This window comes from Parasteatoda tepidariorum, chromosome 4 (assembly GCF_982258835.1).
Source record: "Parasteatoda tepidariorum strain Cologne lab strain chromosome 4, Ptep-v5.0, whole genome shotgun sequence".
NCBI classification, from domain to species: domain Eukaryota; kingdom Metazoa; phylum Arthropoda; class Arachnida; order Araneae; family Theridiidae; genus Parasteatoda; species Parasteatoda tepidariorum.
The window spans coordinates 8,802,623-8,815,192 of NC_141758.1; the positions used below are offsets into that span (position 1 = coordinate 8,802,623).

Consider the following 12,570-nt stretch of genomic DNA (forward strand, 5'->3'; position numbering starts at 1 on the left):
TATATTATGCGTGTAACGTATCTGCAGTGCCAGACGGTAAAATACGAAACGATATAAAGAAATTAAATAAATAATCCCAGGAAACTGAAACGGTAAGATATTACTTGATTAAAAACTTGTTTCACTTCAAAAATATTCAAATATACATGTTTCAAGCGCTCAAGAACAGGTGCCCATTTTAAAAAATTGCCAGATGCGGATGACTTATATTTCACGATATCTAAATATAGGCATCCTCTGTATTGTTTATATTATGCGTGTAACGTATCTGCAATGCCAGACGGTAAAATGCGAAACGATATAAAGAAATTAAATAAATAATCCCAGGAAACTGAAACGGTAAGATATTACTTGATTAAAAACTTGTTTCACTTCAAAAATATACAAATATACATGTTTCAAGCGCTCAAGAACAGGTGCCCATTTTAAAAAATTGCCAGACGCGGATGACTTATATTTCACGATATCTAAATATAGGCATCCTCTGTATTGTTTATATTATGCGTGTAACGTATCTACAATGCCTGGTGGTAAAATACGAAACGATATAAAGAAATTAAATAAATAATCCCAGGAAACTGAAACGGTAAGATATTATATGATTAAAAACTACCTTCGCTTCAAAATTATGTTGATATACATGTTTCAAGCTCTCAAGAACAGGTGCCCATTTTAAAATATTGCCAGGCGCGGATGCCTTATATTTCACGATATCTAAATATCGGTATCCTCTGTATTGTTTATATTATGCGTGTAACGTATCTACAATGCCTGGTGGTAAAATACGAAACGATATAAAGAAATTAAATAAATAATCCCAGGAAACTGAAACGGTAAGATATTATATGATTAAAAACTACCTTCGCTTCAAAATTATGTTGATATACATGTTTCAAGCGCTCAAGAACAGGTGCCCATTTTAAAAAATTGCCAGACGCGGATGACTTATATTTCACGATATCTAAATATAGGTATCCTCTGTATTGTTTATATTATGCGTGTAACGTATCTACAATGCCTGGTGGTAAAATACGAAACGATATAAAGAAATTAAATGATCCCAGGAAACTGAAACGGTAAGATATTACTTGATTAAAAACTACCTTCGCTTCAAAATTATGTTGATATACAACTTCAAAAAATATAGAAATGTACACGTTTCAAGGGCTCAAAAACAGGCGCCTATTTTTAAAACTTGCCAGACGTGAATGACTTATCTTTCACGAAGCCTTGAAGAAAAAAAATGGTATCAATTTTGCCAGACGTGAATGACAAGTCATTCATGCCTGGCAAGTTTTGAAAAAGGGCGCCTGTTTTTGAGCTCTTGAGACATGTCAACTGTTATTTTCAATTTTGTATATTTTTGAAGTGAAGGAAGTTTTTAATTAATCACCATAAATAACTGATTCGGGATGTATTTTTTTTTATTATTCTTTTTATTGGAAGTAACTATCCTGCGCATGCGCTTTAATAGTACTTAAACAACCCACGTTTTATCCTCTTTTAGAAACTGAACAAAAAATATTCCCTCTTTCTAAGAAGAGCACCATCTGTCAAGTTTACGGAAATTCCCGTTAGTGGTGTTTTTACGCTAGATTATGTGACTGGACGCTGTGAGTACTTACATATATTATATTGTGTTTTAGAGTTGTCCGAATCACTGATCCAAATCAAGCTCCTGTTTTAGTGATACTTTTTTTAAGCAGGTGATTAAGATACTAGTTTGATTATTCGGTTTATTTCATTTTATTGATTCATCTGATTTATTCCATGTTATTTAATTTTTCTACCATATCAAAAAAAATTTAAAATCCACATTCCATTCAAATAGTTTGATAAATTCAAATGGTCGAAATTATGTATCAGTTTAATGTCATTTTCGTAATTAATATTGATGTAATGATTCGAAAGAACTGATTCACTTCAAACTGAACTGATAATATTGATTTGAGTCAACTAGTCTTATTGATTTGAGTGACCTAAGCGAATTGATTCTATCGATTCAAATTATGAAAGTGAATTGATTCGATTTATACGAATCACATAAATGAACTGATTTTATTGATTCGGAGCAGTTGGCATCCCTGCATTGATTCGAATCATATTAAGAATGCGTTTCGACAGTGTTTTATTATTTCAATCACTTCGAAAATTAAACTGGAGAACAAGTTTTTTGTTGCATTCATTTATGCAGGTAATTGATCTTGCCTAATTTGGGTGTGGGAAGTTCGAACCGAGAACTAGCTTTGTTCCGAAAGCTGTAAATTTTTTGCAAAATCATAATTTATTTCTTTATTTATGTAATTCTTTTGTCTAAACGTACAAGTTTATGAGGAACTTATAGGTTTATATTAATACATATACGCTTAACTGTTCCTTCGAAAGCAACACTTAAGACCTTAACGTATCGCATTATCGCCTTCTTCCTACTACTCCCTGAGTAGTAGAGAAGTAGTGTCACTCGAGTGAATTTTAAAAAATTCCAGTTAGGAATCTATTGTTAAATTGCATAAAAACTGAAGCTTCTAGAGAAAGAAATCGAGTGCAGTTTAAAAATTAGAGGCGAGAAAATGTCTAAGATTCGTTCAAATCTGACGCAACAAAAGAAAAAAAAATGTTCCCCCTGTTATCTTTACAATTAAAAAAAGAAAAAAAACTTTCCTTAATGATGTTATTTTCAGCTTGAAAACCTGTATGAGAAATGAAAGAGCTGAATATAAGAATATGGAAAGTGAAGGCATATAGTACTTGTTCTCCTTTTTATCTTCGTATAACAATGCCGCATAAATAATATTCTCGTAAAAATGTTCTATTTAATGAAATTGTGTCTGCTTTTATCAAAAGTACGGCTCTTCCAACCATTGTTCCCCTAAAAGTGTTTTTGATACAAGATTAACTTTTAATGTTATTTCTGTCTTCATCCACAGCTTATTGTTTTATGAAGAACTTTTGTTCCTCTAGTTTTCCACATTCTATTAGGAAATAAAAACTTTTCCTCCATTTTTAAAATAACACTTTTCTAATTTTAGTAAGCGTGCACATTAAACAGTGACAACAAGAAGTTCCTCAGTATAGGGCAAAATTAACGCACCCCGCTGGCCATAGGGGTAGACTAAATATCAAAAATGGCGATTAAACATTTGTGATGTCAATTGTCACTTTTTTCTCAGAATACGCTTTACATGTGAAGTGCGTAAAGTAAGAAATGGTGAATAATTTGTGATCTAATGATCCGATCTCCACGATCGGATCTTAATGGTTCACCATTCAACAAACAAGGGGGGGGGGAATGCCTTAAGTTTCACGTTTATTATTTCTTTAAGATCTGTGAATAAGCATGTTAACAACAAGTACGTATAGGAACAGCTGTGAATTTATTTATGGGAGAATAAGGGAGGGAGTTTATAAATTCATTAAAATGTTTGTAAGCCTGGAAATTGACAGTCGGCGATAACAATTTTTTTAAAATAATTTTTATAAAATTGTGATATATAGAATGTAAAATTCTTTTAAAATATCTTTTAAATATGAACAGAGAGCAAAAACATAAATGACCACCCTGAATAACTTTTGATCTAATGATCGGATCTTCACGCTTATATTCAATCAATCAATCATCTTAATGATCGCCATCAATCTTAATGGTTCAAGGGGGTGACCTTAAATTTGCTAATGAATTAACAGATGAATATTCTAAGTTACGAAATCAGACAGAAAACGTAATTTCTCTGAATAAACATACCTTTTCTCCCGACGGATTCGAATATCTGACTCCTAAATTATAGAGGGAAGCCGAAAGTTTGGTCAGGAGAAATTCGACTCCTTAATATTAATTTAACTTTTTGCGTATTTCGCCCTAACTCGAGGACTTTTTTAGAGAATAGAAAAAAAAATTTGCACACAATTATAAAATTTGTTTATCCATAGATAATTCCATGCCAAAAGATAACGCTTAGTAAATATTAATAATTTTTTATTAAATATTAGTCGAAAAAATGTTGAATTTTGTAAGTACAACTCTCCAATATTAATACATTACTTTAGTTTCCGCTCGAAAAAAATATTTGTTGAGAAAATTTCCAAGAAGGACTTTATGTGTGCTTAAATAATGATATAAAATTTATTTAAATAAAGAACAAATTGTGGTTATAATTCAATCGATATTTTCAATTGTTTTAGGTTTTTATAGCTATCATAAAAGAACTTAGATTAATATAATGTAAAACTTATAATTCATCTGATACTTACAATATGTTTTTCGTTTTATTTTCAAACAAAGCTCTTTTTGGCAAACCACCCTTGCGTTTTCGATCCTTGTTGCAGAAATGGATACTTTTGTTCTTTTAAATTTATCACAAGTGTTTTGACTCTAATTTCTTTTTATTTTTTTCATGATACGCCTGCTAATGTTACGTATGAAGTACGTTGCTCAGATTCATTGTAGGGAAATTGGTTGTACATATATTTTATAAGTTTAAAAAAAATTTAAGACTGAGAAAAAATGTGTAAACAGTTTCTTTCAAATGAAAATTGCCCATCTCTTAAAATAAACAGTTGGGCAATATTGAGAGAAGGGCAATTTGTAAAACATCTTTCGTCAAACATGTAACTTCTCTCTCAAAGAGTAAATATTTTTCCACTCAAAAAGATTCTTAAAGAAGAAAATGTGTGCTTCAGATGTCTTTCCTTTAGGTGTTTTACTCGGGGCCTTAAGAATGAAACTATTTATTCCGAAAAATATTTCTCAGAAGAGGTGTTGAAATTTTCTTACTTACATTACAAATGAAAGTTATTTTGATAAAAGTTTCCTTTACGTTAAAATCTAATTTTTTGTCCATCAAAAATAATCATACGATTTTTTTTTCTTTTAATAACCCACTTTTATTTAAATTAAATAAAGTTTATATCTGTGACATAATCTACTTATGTTAGTTGATCTATGTGTTGTTAAATCGTAACATTTTTTTACGAATGAAAAAAGTGTTAGAATATTTATGCTTCTAGACTGATTATATAATTTCTAGTGTTATCTAACGCTTTAGTTTTAAAATACAGTATTTATGCTCTTTACAGGGTTACAGACTTTCTACGCTTTTTGGAAAATTTTCTTGTTGTGGTTGTTAAGTATATGCTCCAATAACTTTGTTTTGAAAATTTGATTTAAAGTTATTTCCCTAAGACAAAATATTAATATGACAGACTATGAAATTTCAGTTCTGAAGGTACTAGCCAGACTAAAAATTATGACCAAAAAAATATGAACAATTTTTAAAGTGTTAACATAATGAAGTATGAAGAATTTTTCGATGATCAAAACCATAAGGATGTAGAAAAATTAAAATATACTTATTGCCAAAAAAGTAATGATATTAAAAAAAAAAAAAAAAAAAAAAAAAAAAAAAAAAAAAATGTTGCCATAAAGTTTCAATAATTCCAAAGTCATCCATGTATCATAAAAAGTCATTTAAATAAGAAAAATATGCGAAGCGTTTCCATATTTTTAACACTTAATGATGTTTGAATTCCATTGATTTTCGGCATTGAAATACCATTTCACAGAGTCAAAATATTTTAGGGGTGGGGGGACCATCGCTGAAGTTAAGTCTTGATATCGTTCCCAGATTTTGCAGGTTAACGCTAATTATGTGATTTGATTTGAAACACAACATTTTATATAAGACAAAACGCTTATATGACGGGGATTTAACTATCCAGGTTAGAATTCCAGAAATATGAATTTTGCATCTGGCTCGCTCCGACCACAGTCCTAACGTAAGATGTCTCAAGTGGTAGAGTTATCATGGGTTAGAGCAACACCTCCTATATCAAAAAGCCTCCACGCGGTATTTTATAAGTAGTCTGCGCAGACTATTTAAAAAGTGAACCGGTTGTGCGCAAGAACCCAAATCGTAGTTTATAAGTGTCTGAGAGAAATTTGTCCTATATGTTTGAGAATGGAATCTGTGGTGGTAGACAAGTAAATAAGACAAATCAATCATATTCATAAATTAAAACAATTTTTAGACAAAAATTTGCTGCCACTTTCTTATTTCTACTAGATTTTCTATTAAAGGGCTCTTTCGCAAACTGGTTTACCATCATAATGGTCTGATCAGACTACCTATACAAAACAGTGTGGAGGCTTTCAGTTGTAGGAGGCGTTGGTTAGAGTCATGCTGTCGTGCTGACAGTGTCAGGCTTTTGTGGTTTCCCTCTCCATGTAACACAAGTGCGGGTCAGTTCCACCAGAAAGTCCTCCATGAAGGCTAGTTTGTCCCAATGTTTGACCCAGAGTAATCCAGTAGTCCTTGAACGTTGGTAGTCGTAATCTCAGAATTGGGTTGGCTGTGCTATATTTATAATTTCGCCAATGGCGAGCTGGTATTTCGCGCCTTGTATTATTGTATACACGAACGTCTTAATTTTTATCTTTTTTATCACGATATCGCTTCGAAAAAAAAAGAAAGAAAGAAAAGGGGGAGATGTTACCAAACTGGGAACATCGGCGCACGTTGTGTTCATAAAAACAGCTAGTAACCGCTTTTTGTATCTGTTTTTTCTCCCTATTAAATGTATCTAAATGAACGTATAAATCAGGAAAACAAGCCAAAAAAGAAGTAAATAATTAAAATATAATGATTATGAAGGCAGAATTAAAAAAAAAAAAACTATAATGTTTACTTTGTTCTAACAGAAGAAGGATTTGCCATTTGAAACTGTGTTCAACGGATGAACAGGTTCATTTTTCTCACCTTATTCAATTCTGTACTGAGCGAAACAAAGCGGAATTCGATTGCCCGGAGCATACTTTTAGAAATACCTGTCGGTCAGTTGTATTTTGTTCGATTTCTTTTTTTCTTCTTTCCCCAGTGAAGATTCCAAAATTGACCTTATGCATTCTTCTCTTTTCCCAGTCAGGTAACTTGCTGGGTCTCTTTTTTTATTTATATTTTGATTGTTCTTCTCAGATTTTCTTCATTCCGTAGTTTAATCTCACATCTTTTAGAATGCGAAAAAACGACTTGCACCTGTTCGGCTTTTCTTTTATGGATTTTTTTCTTTTCTTTAAAGAATGCGGTAATTTTATACACGCTTTTGAGACATTTATTCGTAAGTTCTTTTATCAAGGTTTTTAGCAGAGTTGTTCCCAAAAAGTGTTCCGCTAAAACTTAGGGTTCCATAGAAGGATCACTAAGATTCCGATATTTGGAACTTTTTTTTTAAACTTTTAATAATTATATTTATAACCAATTAATAATACATAATTTATTTAATACTTCGATTATTTATTATGAACTATAAATAATAAAAATATATAAATAGTAATCAATAAAAAAGCTTATTAAAAAAATACATCGTTTTTTAAATGAAATATTTTAAATGAATTATGAAAAGAATATGGATTTAAAAAAATCCCATAGATAATTTGAAAATCACCTATTCAATATAAAATAACTAAAATAGAGAATTATGTTTCTCTGGTAACTATTCTTAACGTTTATAACAGTACTTTTTTTGTTGAAAACCATGATTAAATTTTATTCATTTTCAGCTTATGCGATATGCCAATAACATATTCATGATTTATAATATTTCATAGATGACATTAAATATTTCCGGAAAAACCAGTCAATTTTTTTGTTAATTCATTAACAGCTGTTTTTTCTTCGTCTTTAATATCGGGGTTCCGCCAAGAAATGCTCGTTAGGGTTTTCTAGCTGGAAAAATAAAATAGGGAACCGATATTTTAGCGAATAATGTGGTATTTTCATAACTGTAATGAGTTACAGGTTGCTTATGGCTGATGAATACATTTTTTCAACCTTTAACCTCCGTCCTTCAATGCTCATTTTGTTCATCATTTCTGTTGTCCTCTCTGATTTGTTCGAATTTTGCAGATTCGAGAGACTTTTCGGATGATGAAATAACCTGACTTTGTCCTGAACTTGGTTTCGTTAAATCTTTCATTACGAGAGCTGTATTTAGCCGGAGTCAAACGTCAAAGGATAAGTCATCAATATCTAATAGACAATAATCACCCACTAAGGTTAACAGAGAAATATTTTCTTTTGGTTTATTTATTATTATTTTTAAAGGCAGGCACCGAACTTCTCGTTCTTCGCCTTGGCAGAACTGCTCGGCGCCATACCCAAGCGTGGAAGGCGAGCAACATTCTGAGATCTCCATATTCTTTTTTAAAGCGTACTATCACAATCAAATATATAGTTTAGAATTTATTTATTCAATTTTTATGTTATTAAATGTAATTTTAAATAATATATTTTAACTTTAATTGTATGCAAAAGTAGGAGCACATAAATGAACATTATTTTAATCATAATAAATATATTTGTTATGAAATTAACTTAATAAAGTATTGATATTAAATCCCAATAAACGGGAAGTGTTACTTGATTAAAAACTTCATTCGAATTAAATATATACGAATTGGAAAAATCAGTGGACATGTTTCGAGCGCTCAGAAACGAACGCCCGTTTTCAAGACTTGGCAGACGTGATTGAGAAGAAACAAAAGTGATTTGAAATTTAAAACGTAAAGTTGTCAACAAATAATGGAAAAATAAAACTAGAAACAATCAAGAAAAACCGCAGTAGACAAGAGAGAGAAAAAGATGAAAAACAGAACAAGAAAAACCGCAGTGACCCAGTGGAGAAAATCGGTGGAAAGTGCATTACCACGCGCTATGGAGGCACTAATGTCGTCAACAAGGGTATTAGCATTCATATAAATCAAACAAGATTCCAAGGTATCAAAATGAGCTGATGTGACGGTGGTCGTGAATTTTGGTCTAGTCAGAATTGAATACATTAATTAATTAAATAAATTCACTTTTGTTTCGTCTCATTCACGTTTGGCAAGTCTTGAAAATGGGCGCCTGTCTTTGAGCTCTTGAAACATGTCCACTGTCTTTTCCAATTTGTATATTTTTGAAACGAGTTAAGTTTTTGATCAAGTAGTAATATTTATACTTGAACAGGGTTGGATCAGGGGATAGAGCGTTGGCCTTCCAATGAGGTGACTCGGGTTCGAATCCCAGTGATGGCTGCTCAATACGAATTCCGCACCCAGTTCATACTATAGTGGTGACGTAAAATACTCTCTGTGGTAGATGAATCAAGGGTTAGATTCCCCTTGCTGTCGGGCTTACCATGAGAGGTTTTCGAAGTTTTTCCTTTCCATGTGACCCAAATGCGGGTTAGTTCCATCGAAAAAGTCCTCCATGTAGACTGGTTTCTCCCAATTCTTGATCCAAGAGTTCTCTTGTCTTCTGGATTAGGTTCTAAATTACAAGGCTAAGGAGTTGAACATTAGTAGTCATGAGTCCGAAAATTGGGTCGGTTGTTCAACGACAGTTATAAAATATAAAAATATTGATACTTTCCTGGGACTTCATGCCAATTTCAATTGAGTATGGGGTGGAGTCGAGCTCTCAAGAATGTTCTAAAAAGTGTCTAAACAATTTTACAGGAAAAATTTCGATACAATTTTTAGGAAGTGTTAGTATGCTGCCCTATAAAGGGTCGTTTAAGGAAGGCTTAAAAGACATATTTTTAGATAATTGAGTTAGAACAAGAGCGTTAACTCTTTGCGAAGTGATTTCTCAACTGTTCTAAGAATATGCATGGGCGCGTAGGTAAGTAAAAAAAATGTTCTTTTAGTAAGTACCTAAGTGATTTATATGTACAAAATATTGAGAATCGTTCTGCATGGCGTTCGAAATACAATGGTTGTGCTCTCGACCACCCTTCGTGCACGGCAGTGAAAGACGTAGATAAACAATCACTCGTGTGTGTATTTCTTTTTTTCATTCTCTCCGAATGGCAACAACTTAATTCTCGGTGAAGTTCGCCTTCCTTCATTTCATTTCTTTAACGCAGGTAATTGTTCTATCCAGCGATTTCGAAATGTTTATAGAAGTAAATAAATAAGATGACATTTGCAAAATTGTAGGGCTCTTTATTTTTACTGTATTTATTATTGTATTCTTAATCAACATGTGGAAAAGAGTCGTAAAAATGTAGACACTTTTTTTCGTCGAAAAGTAGTTTTTGACATGACAAGCAACAAAATCTAGGGTAGAGTACCAAAAATCTAATAGAGTAGCCACGAAATCCTTATACATGTGAATTTTTTTTCCAGTTCTTTATCAGATTAAATTCGTTTATAAATATAATAATTGTGAAAAGATACAATAAGTGTTTGCTTATTAAGGAATAAAACATGACTAGCCTCCCACAATGGGATACTTGCAAGTTACGCAAATTAAAAATAAATTAAATCATCAATAAATCTAAAAACAAATTTAATATTATGGGAGATATTTTTTTCATAAGTGCAAAAATAAATTAGCTAAGAGAGATGAAAAATTAGATCCTTGTGGGTAGTCCATCAAATTGAAGAAAAATATCTTTTCCATTGCAAAGATAATTATTAAAAAGACAAAAATTAATTAGAATTTCCCAACTCCAAAATTGCAATTAAGGATTTTTTTTAAAAATCATAGTAATAATTCAAAAGGACATCTTTTAGTTTAGAAAGAAAGTTTAGTTTAGAAAGATGCTATTGAAAAGATCCTGCAAATCAATAGAATTAATTTTATTACGGTGAATAAATTCTAAAATCGGTTGATTATTAGTGATAATCCAAGAAAAACCCTCTTTAATATTGTTAATAATTTTATTGAAGTAGTTAGAGAAAATGGTATCAGGTTTAGTTAGGTAAGCATTAGACCTACATGTGATTGTTTGAAATTTTATAGGAATTTTATGAAATTTAGGATTGATAATTAAGTAAGGAAATTGTATATGGGTAATTACTAATCTTAAAATTTTTACTATATTTTAACTCCGTATTTAAAAGTTCAACATAGAATTATTTAAAAAAGATTGCATAATTATTGTTAGCTTTGTCTATGGGATATTATTAAAAATGAGTCATAACGTGTTTTAGAACTCTATGATTGCGTTACATGTAAATGTTTTAAAAAGTGGAATGTATCATTATATAACTATTGAAAAACAGGTTACAAAAAATTATGAAATTACTTTCGCCATTTTTTCTCTCGTTTATTTAGAATATCTGTGTTCAATACCCGCATTAAATTATCACTTTGTTTTCAACTTGCATTCTGAAAAAGTTACAGAAATTCCAAGATTTTTTTGAATGTCATTTCAAAAGTGTTTAATTTAATTTATTTCTCACTGAGAAACTAATATAATTTTGCAAACTCATAATGGTTAGTACAGCTATATATTTACAATAAATTTTAAACTAATGAAAATCTAAGAAAAATATTTTTTTTAACAATCTTATATTAAAATAAATGCTTTGCTATTTTTAAATCAACGATTATTTTAAATTCATTTGGTTGAAGTCAAATATTTTTCTAAATAAATCAGTAGATTTAAATCAATGAATTCTGCAAAAATGAGACATTTCGACTATATTATGAAAGGTGCGGGTGGGTCACCTTCCTTTTTCTGCCAAAGGAGGGGAGGGCGAATTGGCATGAGTTACAAGAAGACACGAAAAGAAAAAAAAAAGAAGAAAAATATTCATTCGTAACACCTGATGGAATCGGCCTACATTTCTTTTTTTAAACTTTTCTACGAAAGTGAACGTAACATCATAAGAGAGGGAGGAAAAAAAAAGAGAAACTAAAAAAAGTCGCTTTGAAGAGAGGAGAGATAAAAAAAAAGGTGATACAATGTAAAACCACATGCGTGAAAGAAAGATGAAAAAAAGAAAAAAAGAACTATAACTTTTTTTTCTTATTTTTCTTAATCTAAGTTTCTTTACTTTTGAATTTATATTTTTATACCTCAAGCAAATAATTTTGATAAACAATTTCAATAACTTCCATCTTTGGTGACGTTATTCATTTTCAAAGTGACATAATTCAATGAAAAGTATACTTTTGCCGTATAATCTTTGGAGACCACGCCTCCAAGGAATCGGTCGCCATTTGGCACATTTTTATCACTATATTATTTTAAAATATGTTTTTCCATTTGTATGCCTTCAGAAAGCGATTGTGTACTAAATATCATTTGTTTCAACTTGGTTCATTGGAATTTTTAATGACCTTGAAAAATTATAAGATGGAAAGAAATTCGATTCTTGTTACCTTTTCAACATCTTTATGGCATACATAAAGATGTTGTTTGGGTCTTGTAATTTTTTTATTTTTTGCTGAAAGAATAAAGCAATAATCTATAAAGAATATCCCGAAGATGTAAAGTGTACTAAAAATTAAAAATATGTAGTAATTAAAAAATTTTAGTTGCAAATTATTGATAGAATTTTTTGTGTGAACACTTTGATTGCATTTACAAGCTGTTTATTAAGATTGTTTTTCGAAGGCTCTGTTGTATTACACACTTTTTTGTGAGCAATATGGTGTTTTCATAACTGCTATGAGATTGCAGTGGTTACTCATAACTAAGGCCCGGATTTTGATGACATTTGCATTTTTTTGCATTTTTGGACATTTTTTGTCTTTTAGAGCATTTTTTTAGAGTTATAGGGCATTTTTCTTGAAATTTTGG

General features: G+C 30.8%; 1 protein-coding gene across 3 annotated transcripts in view; it reads left to right on the plus strand.

Annotated features, from left to right (window-relative positions):
* LOC107439236 (protein phosphatase 1 regulatory subunit 16A) overlaps positions 1 to 12,570 on the plus strand; it is an 88,297-nt gene that overhangs the window by 5,221 nt on the left and 70,506 nt on the right. The window contains exon 2 of one of the 3 annotated variants that reach the window (XM_016051757.5): positions 1,508 to 1,613. The exons of the other annotated variants lie outside the window; for them this stretch is intronic. The gene's annotated coding sequence lies outside the window, so the exon portion shown is untranslated. The remainder of the gene's footprint in view (positions 1 to 1,507; positions 1,614 to 12,570) is intronic. 3 annotated transcript variants of the gene reach the window in all.